The 18279-nt window shown below is 39.0% G+C and overlaps 1 long non-coding RNA gene and 1 pseudogene across 1 annotated transcript in view; both read right to left on the bottom strand.

The window, feature by feature from the left end:
- LOC145528894 (uncharacterized) overlaps positions 1-18279 on the bottom strand; it is a 425445-nt gene that overhangs the window by 30946 nt on the left and 376220 nt on the right. The gene's annotated exons all lie outside the window — the stretch shown is intronic.
- On the bottom strand, positions 14999-16311 carry LOC145530061 (tubulin alpha-1B chain pseudogene; annotated as a pseudogene).

Raw genomic sequence — 18279 nt, 5'->3', positions numbered from 1 at the left:
TTTGAGCATTCTTTGGCATTGCCTTTCTTTGGGATTGGAACGAAAACTGACCTTTTCCAGGACTGTGGCCACTGCTGAGTTTTCCAAATTTGCTGGCATATCGAGTGCAGCACTTTCACAGCATCACCTTTGAGGATTTGAAATAGCTCAACTGGAATTCCATCACCTCCACTAGCTTTGTTCGTAGTGATGCTTTCCAAGGCCCACTTGACTTCACATTCCAGGATGTCTGGCTCTAGGTGAGTGATCACGCCATCGTGATTATCTGGGTCGTGAAGATCTTTTTTGTACAGTTCTTCTGTGTATTCTTGCCATCTCTTCTTAATATCTGCTGCTTCTGTTAGGTCCATACCATTTCTGTCCTTTACCGAGCCTATCTTTGCATGAAATGTTCCTTTGGTATCTCTAATTTTCTTGAAGAGATCTCTAGTCTTTCCCAATCTGTTGTTTTCCTCTATTTCTTTGCACTGATCGCTGCAACGGTCGAGAGGGCCTAGGCCGGGCCGGGGGCCGGGGGCTGGGGGCGGCGGCCGACAGGGGCTATTGGGATATAGGTTCAACCTAAATTAAAAATGACTTCTACAAGCTAGACATATGTATCTAGGCTGATGCACCTAGATACGTTTAGATATTGTAAACGATGCACCTAGATATGTTTAGATCTTCTGTTTAAAGTCACCAGGTGTCCAGATTCCTCCTTTCTTGTTGTTTCTACCATCCATAAAGTGTTACACTTGCCCTTTAAAAGCGTAAACTGAAAGCGGCACACATAACTTCTGCTCCCTTGATCATATGGCTCCACCTAGCTGCTGGGGAGGCTGCCAAGCAGTCTTTATTCTGAGCAATCATAACCAACTCAAGTTTGTGAGAATAAGTAGCAATCTCTGCCATATACAATAAGGCTCACAAATTTATTAATATAAAATCTCTTTGCGTTTTAAAATTCCACTTTGCCTCTGTATAATTGAGAATTTAGACTTAAGTATTAAGAGGCTACCACTGAATTCCAAAAAACGTTTCCAACAAATAGGGAACATTTAAAATTTTTACAATATGGCTTTCAATATTGTACACAACGTTAGTCCAGTAGAGTCAAATTATAATAGAATATGCTATCTACAGATATTGTCATTAAACACAGTAACATGGTTTTGTTTTCATACATTGCTTCCTTGTATTGGACACTGGTGACCGCCCAGCATCCTTTCTTCTTTCTGTTCTCTTTTTCTTTTTTTCAGCCATGTTGTGTGGCATGTGGGATCTTATCTTAGTTCTTTCTTAAATAATTCTAACTTAATTCAAGTGTTCACATAAAAAGCCTCTCTCTCCCTCCATCTTTCTCTCTCTCTCTCAAACACACACACACACACACACACGACAAAAACAAAAAAGCTTACGGCATCCATCTCAAGATCATTAGGGAAACCAGGGGTGTATAAAGCTGGTGTCGTAGGCAGCAGGGTAGAGAGGCTAAAAGAACTTGGACCCTTGATGGCAAGGTTGAGTTGATGAATCAATCCACCTTGATGTCATCCCTGGATGATAATAAATTTTCTTATTTTTAAACTGTTCTAAGTCAGTTTTTCAATCACTGGCTTCACAAAGCCTTCTAACTGATATGTACTACTTCCTAAAAAACTCACTTTACTACTCACAAAAGCATTGAGCAATATGATTTCTAGAGTTCAGAAAAGCTATATACAGCTCTAAAAAGCAAAATTTAGTCCCAAATTATCAAATTTCCATGATATAATTTCATATACATTCTGAATAAGTTTGGATAAGGCTAAAATGATTCAACTTAAGTGTCAGATTGATCAAATCAAAACTTTTTCATTTTTTTTTATAAATTTATTTATTTTAGTTGGGGGCTAATTACTTTACAATATTGTAATAGTTTTTGCCATACATTGACATGAATCAGCCATGGGTTTACATGTGTTCCCCTTCCTGGACCCCCCACCCACCTCCCTCCCCATCCCATCCCTCTGGGTCATCCCATTGCCCCGGCCCTGAGCCCTTGTCTCATGCATCGAACATGGAATGGTGTTCTGTTTCACATATGATAATATACATGTTTCAATGCTATTCTCCCAGAACGTCCCACCCTCACCTTCTCCCTCAGAGTCCATAAAATTGTTCTATGCATCTGTGTCTCTTATTCTGTCTCGCATATAGGGTTATCGTTACCATCTTTCAAATTCCATATATATGCATTAGTATACTGTATTGTTGTTTTTCTTTCTGGCTTACTTCACTCTGTATAATGGGCTCCAGTTTCATCCATCTCAGTAGAACCGATTCAAATGTATTTTTTTTAATGGCTAAGTAATATTCCATTGTGTATATGTACCACAGCTTCCTTATCCATTCGTCTGCTGATGGACATCTAGGTTGCTTCCATGTCCTGGCTATTGTAAACAGTGCTGCGATGAACGTTGGGGTACACGCATCTCTTTCAATTCTGGTTTCCTCGGTGTATATGCCCAGCAGTGGGATTGCTGGGTCATATGGCAGTTCTATTCCCAGTTTTTTAAGGAATCTCCACACTGTTCTCCATAGTGGCTGTACTAGTTTGCATTCCCACCAACAGTGTAAGAGGGTTCCCTTACCTCCCAGAATATTGGAAATAAAAGCAAAAATAAACAAATGGGACCTAATTAAAATTAAAAGCTTTTGCACAACAAAGGAAACTATAAGCAAGGTGAAAAGACAGCCTTCAGAATGGGAGAAAATAATAGCAAACGAAGCAACAGACAAACAATTAATCTCAAAAATATACAAGCAACTTTTTCATTTTTAAAGCATAGATTTCAATATGAATTCAGTGGAATTTGTTTAATTTTTCATCTAACCATATATCAGTGTGACCCTCTGAGATTCAGTGTTTATAGAAATAGAGCCATTAAATCAGGAACAGATACCTATTTGCCCAGCATTAGGAAACTGTTTTCTTGCTAAGATGTATCTACTGATGAGCTTTTTTTTTCCCCATTAGGCTTGTCTTTTCCACAAGAAGAATCCTGAAAGCTTATCTACTTTTACAGGCCAGAAGTGCTGCTTTATTCAAATGGAACTTCAAATGTTCTCACTTTGCAATAGAAATTGTCCTTAAAGGGTCTTAGAATAGTTAGATTCTATTGCAACAAGTATTTATTTCCTTGACTGAAAGAAGAAACTATTGTACATTATTTGACTGGGTTTTTTTTTCTCAGCCTTCTTTCTTTTATTTCATTCCTATTCATGGCTTATTTACAATTTATTATGCTTTGTATCACAAGACACATCATAATAATTGTCAATCCCTTTTAAGATTTTGAAAGATAATGAAAGAGATAGAGTTTTAAAACTCTGAATAAGAAGTGAAGTAATGTTAATGTGCGATTGAATGTCAGCTGTTTGAGTAAAACAGATGATTCAATGATTTCTAAATGCAATACATTCTGGGCTGAGATTAAACTAACAAAAGTAAGTCCTCTCAAAAGAATCAAAAGAGACATATATGGACTACTTATGACTTCATAGAGAGCATAGTACTTCTCAGTTCAGAGAAACTAATTAGAAATAAGCTCCCTAATATTACAAGCAAAAGATTAGTAGTACTGACATATTCTAGCACACAATAGGAAATCAATAACTTCAATCTCAGGTTAAAACAAAAGAAAAGGTTGATGTTACACCTTTTTATTTTACAAAGTGTAAAGAAATAGCGATTACAATTGCAGATGTAAATGAGGGAGAAAGTTTTCTTTGACCACATGAAAAGGTCCATTTTTGTTAGTAAAGATAGATAAATAAATATGCATTAATATATTTTACATAATTTAGTAGTGCTTTCAGAAATCTTCATTGGATGCCAATATTACAATTAGTTAAGAGCATAAAACTAGAATGCTGAAGTTCAAACCTTGGCTTTACCACTTACTCACTGAGTACCTATAGGCAAATCAATAAACTTCTCTGGTTCTCAATTTCCTCATCTGTAAGATGGACATGATTATAATAATACTAAATTTCTCATAGGGTTGTTACAAGGATCAAATGGTAGATAAAGATTAGTATTTAAAACAGTGCAGGTACTGCTGCTGCTGCTGCTAAGTCGCTTCAGTCATGTCCGACTCTGTGCAACCCCATAGATGGCAGGTACTGAAGAAATATAAACTATTAGTAGTAATTTTATATCCATGAAAATTATCAATTCACTCTATATGTTTAAGAAATGTCAGTTAAAAGCATACTTCTATATTTTTCTATTAAAATAGAAATGGTCATACAAACATAAGATTCTATCAGATAGAATTGGTGAAGTTGTCTCAGAGGGCCCTTAAACTACATGAATTTAATTTTTTTTTTTCTTTTTGCTATTCCAGCTGGGTGATTTCCACTACTCTGTGCTCCAGATCTCTGATCTATTCTATATCATCTAATCCAAGGCTCCCCAACCTCCGGGCCATGGACCAGTACCCACTTGTGGCCAATTAGGAACCGGGCTGCACAGGAGAGTAGCAAGCTGTCTGTATTTAAAGCCACTCCCCATCACTCACATTACCACCTGAGCTCTGCCTCCTGTCAGATCAGCGGCGGCATCATGGGATTTTCCAGGCAAGAATACTGGAGTGGGTTCCCATGCCCTCCTCCACGGGATCTTCCCAACCCAGGGATCGAACCCAGGTCTCCCGCATTGCGGGCAAATTCTTTATGGTCTGAGCCACCAGGGAAGCCCATTAGATTCTCACAGGAGAGCAAAGCCTAGTGTGAACTGCCCCTGTGAGGAGTCTAGGCTGTGTGCTCCTTATGAGAACCTAATAATGCCTGATGATCTGACTCTGCATGATGGTGAGTTGCATAATTATTTCATTATATTTCATATATAAAATAATAGGAATAGTGATAATAACAGAAATAAAGTGCACAATAAATTTAATGTGCTTGAATCAGCCCGAAATCATCCCTCCCTGCCCCCCCCATCCCTGTTCTGCAGAAAAATTGTCTTCCACAAAACTGGTCCCTGATGCCAAAAAGGATGGGGACAGCTGTTCTAATCTGCCATTGGTTCTCTCTGGCATATTTTTCATTTAAGTTATTGTATTCTTTAGTTCTAGTTGGTTCTTTTTATAATTTCTAACTCTTTATTAAAGTTCTCATTGTGTCGTTCCATTTTTCTCCCGAGTTTGGTGTGCGTCTTTATGATCACTGCCTTGAGCTCGTTATCAAGTAGATTTCTTATCTCCATCTCATTTAGTTCTTTTTCTGTGGTATTGTCTTGCTTTTTTTTTAATTTAAAATGTATTTATCTTCCTCCTCATTTTGCCTAATCCTTTATTTATAGCTATGTGTTAGGTGTGTGTTAGGCCCTATGTCTCCAAACCTTTGGGAAGTGGTCTTATGTAGGAGATGCTCTACGAGCTCAGCAGCAGACTCCCCTCTGGCCACCAGAGACAGATGTTCCAGGGGTGTCTGTCTTCTTTATGGGCTGTGTGCTCCCTTCTGTTTTGCTGAGGCTGACTGCTGTGTTGCAAGGCCTTGCCCTGTATGGTTGCTGCGGGCATGCTGGTGGGCAGGATAGGCCCTCCAGCAGTGCTGGCTGCAAGGCTTAGTGGCATGTGACTGCTACAAGTATGCTTGTGAGTGGGGCAGGCCCCCAGGGCTAATAGGCCATGGGGAGGATTCCAAAATGGTGCCCACCAGAGCCATTGTCAGCAGGGTAGGATAAGATCCCAAAAGTGGCTGCCACCAGCATCTCAGTCCCCAGGGGAAGTCCCAGCTGCCACGTCCCTCTCCAAGTCACCGAGTGGGTCTGACTCAGGGACATTTCAAACTGCTGCCTCTCAACTCAATGTGGGGTTCAGGTGAGAACCTCCTCACTTCTCCGGGAGGACCTCAGCAATTGAGATATCCTTCCTGCTTATGGTCACCTACCTGGGAGTATGGGTCCTGACTAGACCACATCTCCATCCTTCCTACCCATCTGGTTGTGGTTCTTTCTTTATATCTTTAGCTGTGGAAAATCTTTTCTGCTACACTTCAGGGCATTCTCAGAAGGGGTTAATTTGTAAGTAGTTGTGATTTTGGTAACTGAAGTTTGTGCTTTTGGAAAGAGGTGATTTCAGAATCTTCCTACTCCACCATGTTGATCCCTTGCCCTCCTGATATACATTTTGAAAATAATAAATACACTGATTATATTCACAAAGTATAAACTGCTCAACCAGCTAAAAATCTTCTTTTTAAATACATTCATTACATTTAATACATTCAAACCACTTATCCTGACATAGCTGGCATTTTATCAGATGTAAAAATAATAATGTTTACTATATATTTTCAACTAGTATATGGGGTATTGTGTTTTCACTTAGTTCATATTATTTTTAGGCAATTATTTCTCTTTGACTGAAATAAACAGGCAATTCATTGTGCTTGTGATTTTAATCACACTGATTCTGCTCCCCAAATCACAAATGTTGAGATACTACACAATATTTCCATAACGACATTTGTAACTCCCCATTTGGAAGTCAAATATATTTTTTTATACTCATCCCAGGTGGCTCAGTGGTAAAGAATCTGCCTGCCAATGCAGGAGGCACAGAAGACATGGGTTCGATCCCTGGGTCAGGAATATCCCCTGGAGAAGGAAATGGCAACCCACTCCAGTGTTCTGGTGGAAAATCCCACGGACAGAGGAGCCTACAGTTCACGGGGTTGCAAAAGTCGGAAACTGAGTGACTGAGCATGTAATGTTTATATCACACACCAGTCAGATTCAGAGAATCCCTTGAGTTCTAGGTAAATAAGCCAAAAATAGTTAGAACTGGAAAAAACTCAGAACATGTTGGACCAATCCTTCTTTTCATAGGTAACGAAACCAATGCCCACAAAACAACCTGAGATCATGGAGAAGCTCAAGGTCACTGTCTTTACCACACAGAAGATCCAGATTTTTGCTTACTACATCCCACTGCTCAGCCCTGTCCTCCAATTCTAACCAAACTATTAGAAACAGCAAATGGGCTTGATTCTAAAGGCATTATTATGGTCTTTTACAAAGCTGTATTGAGATCTACAGAAAGCTGTCTTTGGTTCTACTAAGGATATAGCACTATTAGCAGACAAGAACAACAACAAAATGGTAATACCCACCATCTCATCTAAAGTTTGTGATGGAATCATTATGTTATCCTGATTAAAGAAATTGCTCTCCTTTGGTCAATCTGCCCCAGCTATTATCTGAGAACATCTAATCAAAAAGTTCTGGATGGCATGTTCTGACAAGAAAAGAGGCAATTGTAAGTTATTAGAAAATGTTGGTTGACCCTTTATTTACAGTAGGAAGAAAACTGCAATAAGATATTCTTGAATCCTGACATATTTCTAGAGAGACTCACAATTTTAATCTTTTAGTCAATTAGAATATTTGTATAATCTATCTTTGTTTTACTTTATACACAGTGACAGTTAGAGAACAACCTTTTCATAAGAGTAAAGAAGAGAGTTATGCATCCACCTAATGAATCATATGTGTATAGGTACCAAACCCTGTAATTTTGCAGGAAATTTCACTTATTTTTCAATTGCTATTTTTCAACTGGATTTTCTGATTAATTGCCTTAATCTCCAAATTTCTTTGTTGATAGAAATTCAACCACAGAAAGGCCAGTAATCAAAGAATTATTAAAATGGGAAGAATTTCCATATCTCCTTGACTTCAATTTGGAAAAAAGTAGGTTTCTTTTTTGTTGTTTATTTCTTAAGATCTATTTGTATCACTCTATTGAAAATAACATGCACAGTTAAATCCAAATTTGTTAGAATGTGAATGTTCAAATAATCTCAATATGAACATTTAACTCTTTTATTACTTTCCCCTTTCTCTGCCATCCTAGAGAGATGGTATACCATCCCTTCCTTCATGGAATATTTTAAAAGAATATGCTTTCTGTTTCAAGGACATGTAAATAATATCTTTGTTGGTAATGATTTGTATTCTAGTTTTAACGGTAACATAAAATGTTGCAAGAGAGGGTATGGAGTGGAGATTCCTCTAAGCATGACATTAGAGAGGTCTAAGAAACCCAAACAATAAGGAAACCCACCCTTTATTCCTGGAAGAATTCCTGAGAGGAAGACCATGAGACCAGAGAGCAAAGGTGGTGGGTCCATCTCAGAAGTTTGGTCCAGAGGCACATCAGCTAATCTGAGGTGACTGATGGAATGTTCTGTGGCCTAAGAATGATACAGAAGCAGCAACAAACTGATAGACTTGAAGAAGTCATTGTCAGTGGTAATATGTATTGTTGCATGATGAATGGTATGTAATTCTCTTCTCAGCTCCAAATAATGGCACAATTCTTGTGAGACTTGGCAAGGTTTTGTTTCACTATTCACTATGTGGTCAGTCTATGCCCCAGGATAGAAAATAACATGAGTGTAGCCAAGCTTAGGGGCTCCCCTGGTGACACAGATGGTAAAGAATCTGCCTGCAAGGCGGGAGACCTAGGTTCAATCCCTGGGTTGGGAAGATCCCCTGAAGGAGGGCATGACGGCCCACTCCAACCCACTCCAGTATTCTTGCCTGGAGAATCCCCATGGACAGAGGAGCCTGGCAGGCTATTGTCCATGAGGTCGCAAAGAGTCGGACATGACTGTGACTAAGCACAGCACAGCCAAACTTAAGAGGCAGGTAAGTGATACTCGGGTTAAAGACTAGAGCAGTATTCAAGGTTGCACACAGATAATATACACACCAGACTCAAGTAGTGCAGTGTTTACTTGTAGCAAGAGATGAAAGAGTAGCAAGACCCAATCCTTTGCAATGCATTGGTCCCCCAAGGCCAGCAGATCCTTTCTACAGCATCATAGATAGTGTGGCCGCATGCACCTCACTTCTTATTGCAGTACAAGGACCTCAACCACTCCCCCGTGTGGTCTGAAATACAGAAAGTTGGGGGGGGGTGCCTGAGGGTCATAGATATCTGACATCAAGTAGTAAAAAGGAGCACACACTGATCATGAAACAGGGAAAGATATTCCTACAGAAGGTGATAAGCCCAGCAAGGCTGTATGGGTTCCTTATCTCTTGGTAAGTGTACTGATCTAGATCCAGGGCCCATTCTTATGTGGCCAAGCTGGGGTTGAAAGACTGTGTGCAGGAGAGTACCTTTCTTAACAAGCTTCCAGAAGCATTTTTGTTGTTGTTCAGTCGCTAAGTCATATCTGACTCTCTGCAACCTCACAGACTGCAGCACATCAGGCTTCCCTGTCCTCTATCTCCTGGAGTTCGCTCAAACTCATGTCCATTGAGTGAGTGATGCCATCTAACCATCTCATTCTCTGTCACTGCCTTCTCCTCCTGTCCTCAATTTTTCCCAGCATCAGGGTCTTTTTCAGTGAGTTGGCTCTTCACATCAGGTGGCCAAAGAAGCACAGCTCGGTTATAACATCATTAATTAAACCACTTTTTTCAATGAATAAATGTGATGTCTCCTGCTGAAATCAAAACATCCCAAACACATTCAGAGAATTAATACCAATAGTGAAACAGTTTCCTCCTCTATCCTCTGGCATTTGCTTTTTCTCCTTTTTCTCTATAACTACCACTTCCCCAATTAAAATTTAAGTATCCACCCTAGTCTCCTAAGCTTTATAAACTTTCTGGCCAGTTTTTCGCTCAGTGTGCATCGTTAACGTCTACTTGCATTTTACTTCTCTCACAAACTTCTCCCTGACATCCTTGCTACTTCTGGTCACCGCTTCTTTTGGATGCTTCTACTTATCAAATTCTCATTTCTCCTTGACATCTTAAAATCTGCTTTAGTGTATAAGTGATGATGTAAACCAATAATACAAAAAAGAGTTGTGTTTGTGCAAAGAAGCCACTGATTGTGTATGCCCACAAATCCTAATAATATCTTAGTTCAGTGACTCTTCTGGACTCCTTTCCTTATTCTTTCATCCCCATCCTGTTTCTCTTAACCTACTGACTTTCCAAATGTACCCACACATACAGAGCTGTGCTCCTACACACACATACACACACACAACATGCGTACACACATGGTCAGTTTGTCCATTTTGACTCAGTGATAATTCCCTGGTGGCTCAGCTGGTAAAGAATCCACCTTCAATACGGGAGACCTAGGTTCAACCCCTGGGTTGGGAAGATCCCCTGGAGAAGGGAAGAGCTACCCACTCAAATATTCTGGCCTGGAGAATTCCATGGACTGTATTGGACATGGGGTCACAATGAGTTGGACACAACTGAGCAACTTTCACTTTCACTTTTTCACAATGACTATTTTTACAGAGAAAAAATTCTGAGCCCAATTATAAATAATAATAGTGTCACTAAATACATAATAAAGGGAATTCCCTGGCAGTCCAGTGGTTAGGACTCAGCCCTTTCACTGCCAGGGCCTGGGTTTGGTTCCTGGTCAGGGAACTAAGATCCCATAAACCATGCAGCTAAAAAAAAACCGCCATGATACAGGTTCACAATTTTACACAATTACATAGCCAGTCTGCGTGGATTGCTTGATTGATTGAAATCATAAAATAAACAATTTAAATGATTGTAGTTTAAAAAGAGGTTTTTGTTAATATATTGCAGGCTGTAATGATTATCTGGAGAGGTTACTCATGCTGGTGGCTGTTACTGGTTAAAAATAATTAATTCCCTATGGACTATAAGGGATTAACCACCTCTAAACTTCCTCTTAATCATTTATCATGAAGTCTTTTGGTCTACATTTCCTTCAAGGAAAAAAGTCCTCTTTCTCTCACAGAGCAATATTAATCACACAAGAATAGAAAATCTTCTCATTAAAGCCCTGAAGCTCACTGGGGAAGTTTAAGTTATTCTAACACCTCCCTGATATTGTTGGATCCATGTAGCAAAGATCACTGACTTTCTTGCCAGTTAATTGTCTTACATGAGCTAATCTAAAGACCGAAGTCCATTTTCTATGCCGAGTGGAAAGGAGAGCTGTAGCTGTTTCTACTAAAGCAGCTAATTAAAACATTCTACGTCCTTTAGTCCTATTACATTAGCACATGCTTGTAAGCATGTTAAAGATATGCTTCATTTTATGCAACTGATGTTTCTGAAAAGTCAAGGATATTTAGAACCCATCTGAGGAGCAGTGAAGATTTCAGGTTAAAGGAAACCTATGCAAAAATAATTTTGTCAAATGAAACATTCTGAGGTAAACACCTCTCCTCTAACGGATAAAATTTTTATAAAATCATTGCGGAAACACAAACATAATAATACACCATAAAGCTGAAGAAACATTGGCAAGACAAAGTCTGCAACGTAAGAAAAGAAAGAAAAAAGGCAAAGAGTCAAAAGAAACAGGACCCACAGATTTAGTAAATTAATAATGAGGACAATGGAAGGGAAGAATGTCACCTTCAGAAAGCAAACCCACCTAAGATTGATTGTCAAGGAATTTCGGAAATCATCTGAGCTGATAGTGAACAACTAAAGAAGCCATTTAAGAGAAAAAAAAGCCTCTTATGTAGTCTAACCAAGTGGAAAGTATACATATGAAAGATTTCCTCTCCCACTTAGTTCATGCAGTAGAAAAAGCATTCATGAACTAAAGTATCAATTTTTAAGTTCTAAGTCTTTCCAACTAAAGAATAAACAGCATGACAAATGTTATACATTTTTAAGTTCTCTGGCAACCACTGGATTGAACAAACTAAACAAGTATAATTTCCCTGAAAACCCTTACTTTTGAGTTTAAGCATGTTATCATATATGGTAAAGCTTCAACAGAAAGATACAGTGTTTCCCCTAATTCAAGTCATTGACATTTTTGCTAAAACTATTTTCAGGAATTAAAGATAAAGGCATCACAAATGACCAAAAATTATATTAAAATACATGAAAAATGATACGGAAAAAATGACACAAGGAGACAAGAAATAATTAAATATAAATATTTTATTAAATTTGATCTAGAATATTTATGTGAAACTTCCTAGGTGACTCAGTGGTAAAGAATCTGCCTACCAATGCAGGAGACCCAAGAGACATGGCTTTGATCCCTGGGTCGGAAAGATCCCCTGGAGTAGGAAATGGCAACCCACTTCGGTATTCTTGCCTGGAGAACCCCCATGGACAGAGAATCCTAGCAGGGTCCATTGGGTCACAAAGAGTCAGACACAGCTGAGCAACCGAGCACAGCACAGCAGAGGACACATGGCTGGTGTAGAATAGTGGCTGTTCTTGACACGGTTGTGGAGAGGAGACGAAAGGTGTCGTTGGCCAGTTGGGAAAAGCCATGGGCTTTATTACTGCTAAAGGTACCAAAGCATTAAGAAGTATATGGACAAATGATGAATATATGCCTGTTTGACATCCTTCAGATTAAATTTCAATTAAGGAATATGGTCACAGGCTTCATTAGGTTTGAGTAAGAAGAACAAACTAAAAATAAAAAAGATCTAAATCTGAAGCCTTTCCAAACTATTACAGTTTTCTTAGCATATCCCAAATATCAAATACTTTGTAAGATGTTCTTCACTATCTGTATGCATTGTTGTTTCATACACCTAGAAGTTTCAGCACATAAGTTTTGTTATGAAGACTTCAAACTTTTCAGTTACTACCTACAGATAGGATCCTATTTTAGTGAACATACAACCAATGTGCCTTGTGGTCTTAGACCAAATTTTTTTCAGGTTTTGACTTACACACTTGAGTGGAAATTTGAGAAGAGATGAGGAGTTGATGGGTTCCGTTTTTACCACTTGGGAGATTTTCAGTAAGCAATTAAATATTCACATCCGAAGTTCAAAAATAAAATAGGCTAAAGATAAATATTTGGGGTTCGTTAACAAATGATGGGAACTGAAGCCAAGAAAGGACTGAAGATTATTCAGATGGGCTGTTCAGCGGATCAGTATAAAGTGATAAGAAAAAAAGTCTAGGAAAAAATAAACATCTTGAAGAAAAAAGAACTCATTATTTAATGCTAAGCCAGAAAAAAGCAAAAATTTCTTATTGAATGACTACTTTTCAAAGCCTGTTCTGTATGAAGCTGTATCATTTTATTGCCTTTCATTTTAAGTTCATTTTCTCTTTACAAATCACACAGCACACAGACGCATACACACAAACACAGATTTCATAACTGTGGTTATGGCACAACAATATTATAATAGCAACAAATGTTTATGAAATATTTACTATGTACCAGATACTGTGCTGTTTTTATATAAATTAACTCATTTAATCTTCATAACAGCCTTCTCAACCTATCTGTGGCCATGTAACAAACTAACAGAAAACTTGGTATTTTACAACAATAGCCATTTATTGTATTTCATGATTAATGAAATCAGGTCAAGGGATCAGGTCAGGGATAAGTGTCATACTTATACTCCACATGAAGTCAGCTGAGGTCACTAGATGATATTCCACTGGCGGATTTAACATAATTAGCAAAACTAAAATTTTTGGTAGTTTGAAAGACAGGGTAAATTGTTAAAATATTACTGTGCACAGAGCAATCATAGATTTAACAGACGATACAAGCTTTATCAACACACAACCCTCAAAAAGTTTACATTTTAATGAAGGGAATGAGGGCGATAACCTCAGCACAAAATCATTATTACGTATTATGAATCAAGTGCTGTGGAATATCTATGGCACTTCAGAAGAACAAAATAGTCTCATTTGCACCGATCCTCTATATGGAATGTGTTCTCTGCCTCAAATGACTACCTCAAATGTCACATCTTCCTGAAGGCATTCCTGAGTCTCCAAACTCTCTGCCCTTTGAACCTCTGTTGTTACACTGTTTACATTTATCTCAGAATAGTCACTTAACTTCACTTTATATGTAGTGATGTTGCCCTTTTCTAATCTCCTCTCCTCTATTAACCAGACCATTTGTCTTACTCATCTTTAGCTCTTATCACATTGCACAGAAAAAAATGAATCAATAATTATGAATTAATTTTGAATATGAACCTATTAAATAATTATTGAGTGTCCACTTAAATTGTTGATTATCTACTATATACCAAGAACTAGGTATAGAGAGTTTAATAAAACGTGTTTGGCATGCTAAGTTGCTTCAGTCATATCCAACTCTGTGTGACCCAATGGACTGCAGCCTGCCAGGCTCATCTGTCCATGGGGATTCTCCAGGCAAGAATACTGGAGTGGGTTGCCATGCTCTCCTCCAAGGGATCTTCCCAATTCAGGGATCGAACCCACGTCTCTTACGCCTCCTGCATTGGCAGGTGGGTCCTTTACCACTAGCACTACCTGGGAAGCCAATAAAACATGGTCCGTGTAGTTACAAGAGTTGACAATGTAGTTGTCAATTAGATCCAAATTAGAGTTCAAGGATTCACACTATTACAATTAAAGCACCCATGATAATGTGTTGAATCCAATTTAAAGTGAGAGATTTACCTAACACAAATTTTACAACTTAATTTTGTACAACTTACAAAGACCTAAACACTCAAATAATCTTACATTAGGAATCTATTTTTTTGCCCAATTAGGGGAAAAGCTCTTCCCTCATCATCAAGCAGTGGTACTTGCAATTTTTAAAAACAGATTAAAATTGGTGAGTAAAAAACTAAGTAGGCCAAGGGCTGAAAATAAATGTTAACATTTGACTGATAACAGCTTCAGAATATCAATGGTAGATCAATATCCTTATTAACAAAAGTATGTTACTTAAATTCTACTTCACCTGCCCTTTGGATTTATCACCAATACATTTAATCCTTAAAGTGATATATAAATTTTCCAATTCCTTTATCAAAACTTTTAGCATGATTTATAAAAAATAAATCTTGCTATTTTCAATTCACAGTGCTTTTTTTTTCCTTCTTAAAATTTTTACTTTTGAGACAGAAGTCTTACAGGTACACATGGAAAAGCAATACATGATCACTGTTGAAAGCTAAGACAATCTAGTCAGAAAGTTTTTACACCTGTCAGCTAATGCTGATGCTCTGAGTATCACACGCTGCAGGGCTCGAAGGAATGGCAATTAGTATTCCTCTCCTTCCCCTCTCCCTCAGCAGAATCCATGCCAACCTCCTCATAATCCTCCTCAAGGGCAGCCGTGTCCTCACAGGCCTCAGAAAACTCTCCTTCCTCCATGCCCTTACCCACATACCAGTGAACAAAGGCATACTTTGCATACATCAGGTCCAACTTGTGGTCCAGGTGAGCCCAGGCCTCAGTGATGGCTGTGGTATTGCCCAGCATGCATGCAGCTCGCTGTGCTTTGGCCAGGTTTCAACCAGGTACCACAGTAAGAGGCTAGTAATTAATGCCAACCTTAAAGCCAGCAGGGCACCAGTCCACAAACTGGATGCTGCAGTTGGTCTTGATGGTGGCAATGGCAGGACTGACATCTATGGGAACCATATTACCACAGTACAACAGGTAGCAAGCCATGCATTTACCATGGTGAGGGTCACATTTCACCATCTGGCTGGCTGGTTCAAAGCAAGCATTGGTGACCTCCGCTACAGAAAGCTGTTCATGGTAGGCTTTCTCAGCAGAGATGATGGGGCCTAAGTGGTCAGTGGGAAGTGGATGCGGGGATAGGGCCCCAGGTTCAGGTTGGTCTGGAACTCTATCAGATCCACATTCAGGGCTCCATCACACCTCAGGGAAGCAGTCATGGAGGACACTAGCTGGCTAGTAAGGCGGTTAAGATTTGTGTAGGTTGGGCACTCAATATCGAGGTTTCTATAACAGATGTCATAGATGGCCTCATTGTCTACCATGAAGGCACAATCAGAGTGTTCCAGGGTGGTGTGAGTGGTGAGGATGTAGTTGTAGGGCTCAACTACAGCTGTGGAAAGCTGGGGTAGGGCTCAACTTCTTGCCATAATCGACAGAGAAACATTCCATCGGCAGGGAGGTGAACCCAGAACCAGTTCCCCCATCAAAGCTGTGGAAAGCCAAGAAGCCCTGAAGATCTGTGCACTGGTCAGCCAGTTTCTGAATTCAGTGCAAGACAAGGTCAATGATCTCCTTGCCAATGGTATAGGGACCTTGGGCATGGTTATTGGCAGCATCTTCTTTGCCTGTGATGAGCTGCTCAGGGTAGAAGAGTTGGTGGTAGGTGCCAGTTCAAACCTCATCAATGACTGTGAGTTCCAGGTCTACAAACACTGTGCTGGTCACATGCTTGCCAGTGCCTGTGTCACTGAAGAAGGTGTTGAAGAAGTTATATCCTCCCCTAATAGTCTTGTCATTGCACATCTAGCCATTGGGCTGGATGCCATGTTCCAGGCAGTAGAGCTCCCAGCAGACATTACTGATCTGGACACCAACCTGGCCAAGGCGGATGGAGATACAGTCATGCATGGTGGCTACAGGTCAGCAGGCACAGGCAACAGGAGTAGACACCAGGTCTCAGTTGCCATCCCCAACAAGCTAAGTGTTGAGGTAAGTAATGCTCTGTCACAGTGCTTTAGTAAATGAGGGTGTTTTTTCATTAAATCAGCAATAGTAATTTTCTAACTCAAAATAAAGGCTAAAAATTCAGGGACTATTTAATGACTTTTGCACATAATAAATTCTTTTAGTGGGCATGATCAGTTCTAATTTATCCTCTATTAATCAATTGGAACTCATGATGACCTTCCATGAAAAACAAATCCACAAATTAGTCTTTCAAACAAACAAACAAATCTTTTCTGTTTATTTCTCTTAACAATGGACCCTGCTCACAGCTACTTTAAACTTTCTACTTGTTCGTATCAAAATGAAACCTAGAGAAAATCAATGAAAATTCAGCCAGAATAAAATATAAAATGTTTATCAAGTTTAAAGAGTTAACTTTCCGAGAGAGATTTGAATTGTAGCAAGAAAAGTCTTAAAGCACACATAAATAATTTCTACCTGAGAAAAACTTTTTAACATTTTATTTATTTATTTGACTGCACTGGGTCTTAGTTGTGGCATGTGGGATCTAGTTCCCTGACCAGGAATTGAACCTGAACCCCCTGCATTAAGAGCACAGGCCTTAACGGCTGGACCATCAGGGAAGTCCCTCTACTTGAGAAATTTAGGCATATGCTACTAAGCATAGATGATAATCAGTGAGAAGGGAATGCTTGGTTTTATTGGCATCTTTATACACACAAAATATAAATTTGATTATAATAGAATAATTATGAGAATAATAACTATCCAACACAAGTGGATATCATTCTCTGTTCTTTTAAACTACAGAGTATGTATTGGTAATTCCCTGGTGACTCTTCCCTGAGAAGATGCCTACACTCAATTATTTTAAAAGAAGACACATTAGAAGATATCCATTAAGCAATGCTCAAACAGAGCCCTGATTCAGGAAGAAAGGATATTAAAATGTGCTTTAATCTACAAGAACTTATTTCTCACTGCAGAGTTAGAAGAAGCTGGCTCTTTTCCCTCTAAAAAAAGGGAGACTAGAAATAGAGTCACAAGACATAGGTAACTCACAGAACTTTAATATCGCTTCCTATCTTCCTGAGGGGCTTTGCAGATGGCGCTAGTGGTAAAGAACGTGCCTGCCAGTGCAGGATACATAAGAGACATGGGCTCAATCCCTGTTGGGAAGATCTCCTGGAGGAGGGCACAGCAACCCACTCCAGTATTCTTGCCTGGAGAATGCCATGGACAGAGGAGCCTGGAGGGCTACAGTCCAGATGGTCACAAAGAGTCGGACACGATGGAAGCAATTTAGTGCACATACGCATCCTCCTGAGACCCAGTAAGTTTAAAAAAAAAAAAATAGTGGAGAGGATCTTATTCAAAGAAAGATTATAATTTCTCACCCTTATAAGCAGGATATAATAATACACTCAGTCTGAAAAAATAACAAATGGTGTTATTATTTCTCCAGTTTAAGAGTCCACACAGGAACTGTATCAATCCTTACCCTTTTCAAGAGATAAAGATACATCATCAGGAAACCTTGATGTGATCAATAGAAATGGCACAGGTTATAAAGTCAAGACTGTTAACTGTTGACTAAAATGTATTTTCCCTTTATTCCTAGACACAAAACTAAACAAAAATTTCCAGCCTTGTGTGACTATTTTTCTCCATAGAATAAAATATGATATGTACCTCTAATGGATCTAAGTCTTAGGACCATCAATATGCCTCTACCACTCTGTCTTTCTCTTTCTCACCCCAGAGCCACAGAGACTCCATCTCCACCATGCAAAGAATGACAACCCTATGGGGATGATTGGGCAACTAATGGAAAAAACTTGCATCTCTGAATAACC

The sequence above is a fragment of the Giraffa tippelskirchi genome, chromosome 12 (assembly GCF_054371585.1).
Source record: "Giraffa tippelskirchi isolate mGirTip1 chromosome 12, T2T-mGirTip1v1.2.pri, whole genome shotgun sequence".
Classification (NCBI taxonomy): domain Eukaryota; kingdom Metazoa; phylum Chordata; class Mammalia; order Artiodactyla; family Giraffidae; genus Giraffa; species Giraffa tippelskirchi.
This window is presented reverse-complemented; position numbering and strand designations above follow the sequence as displayed.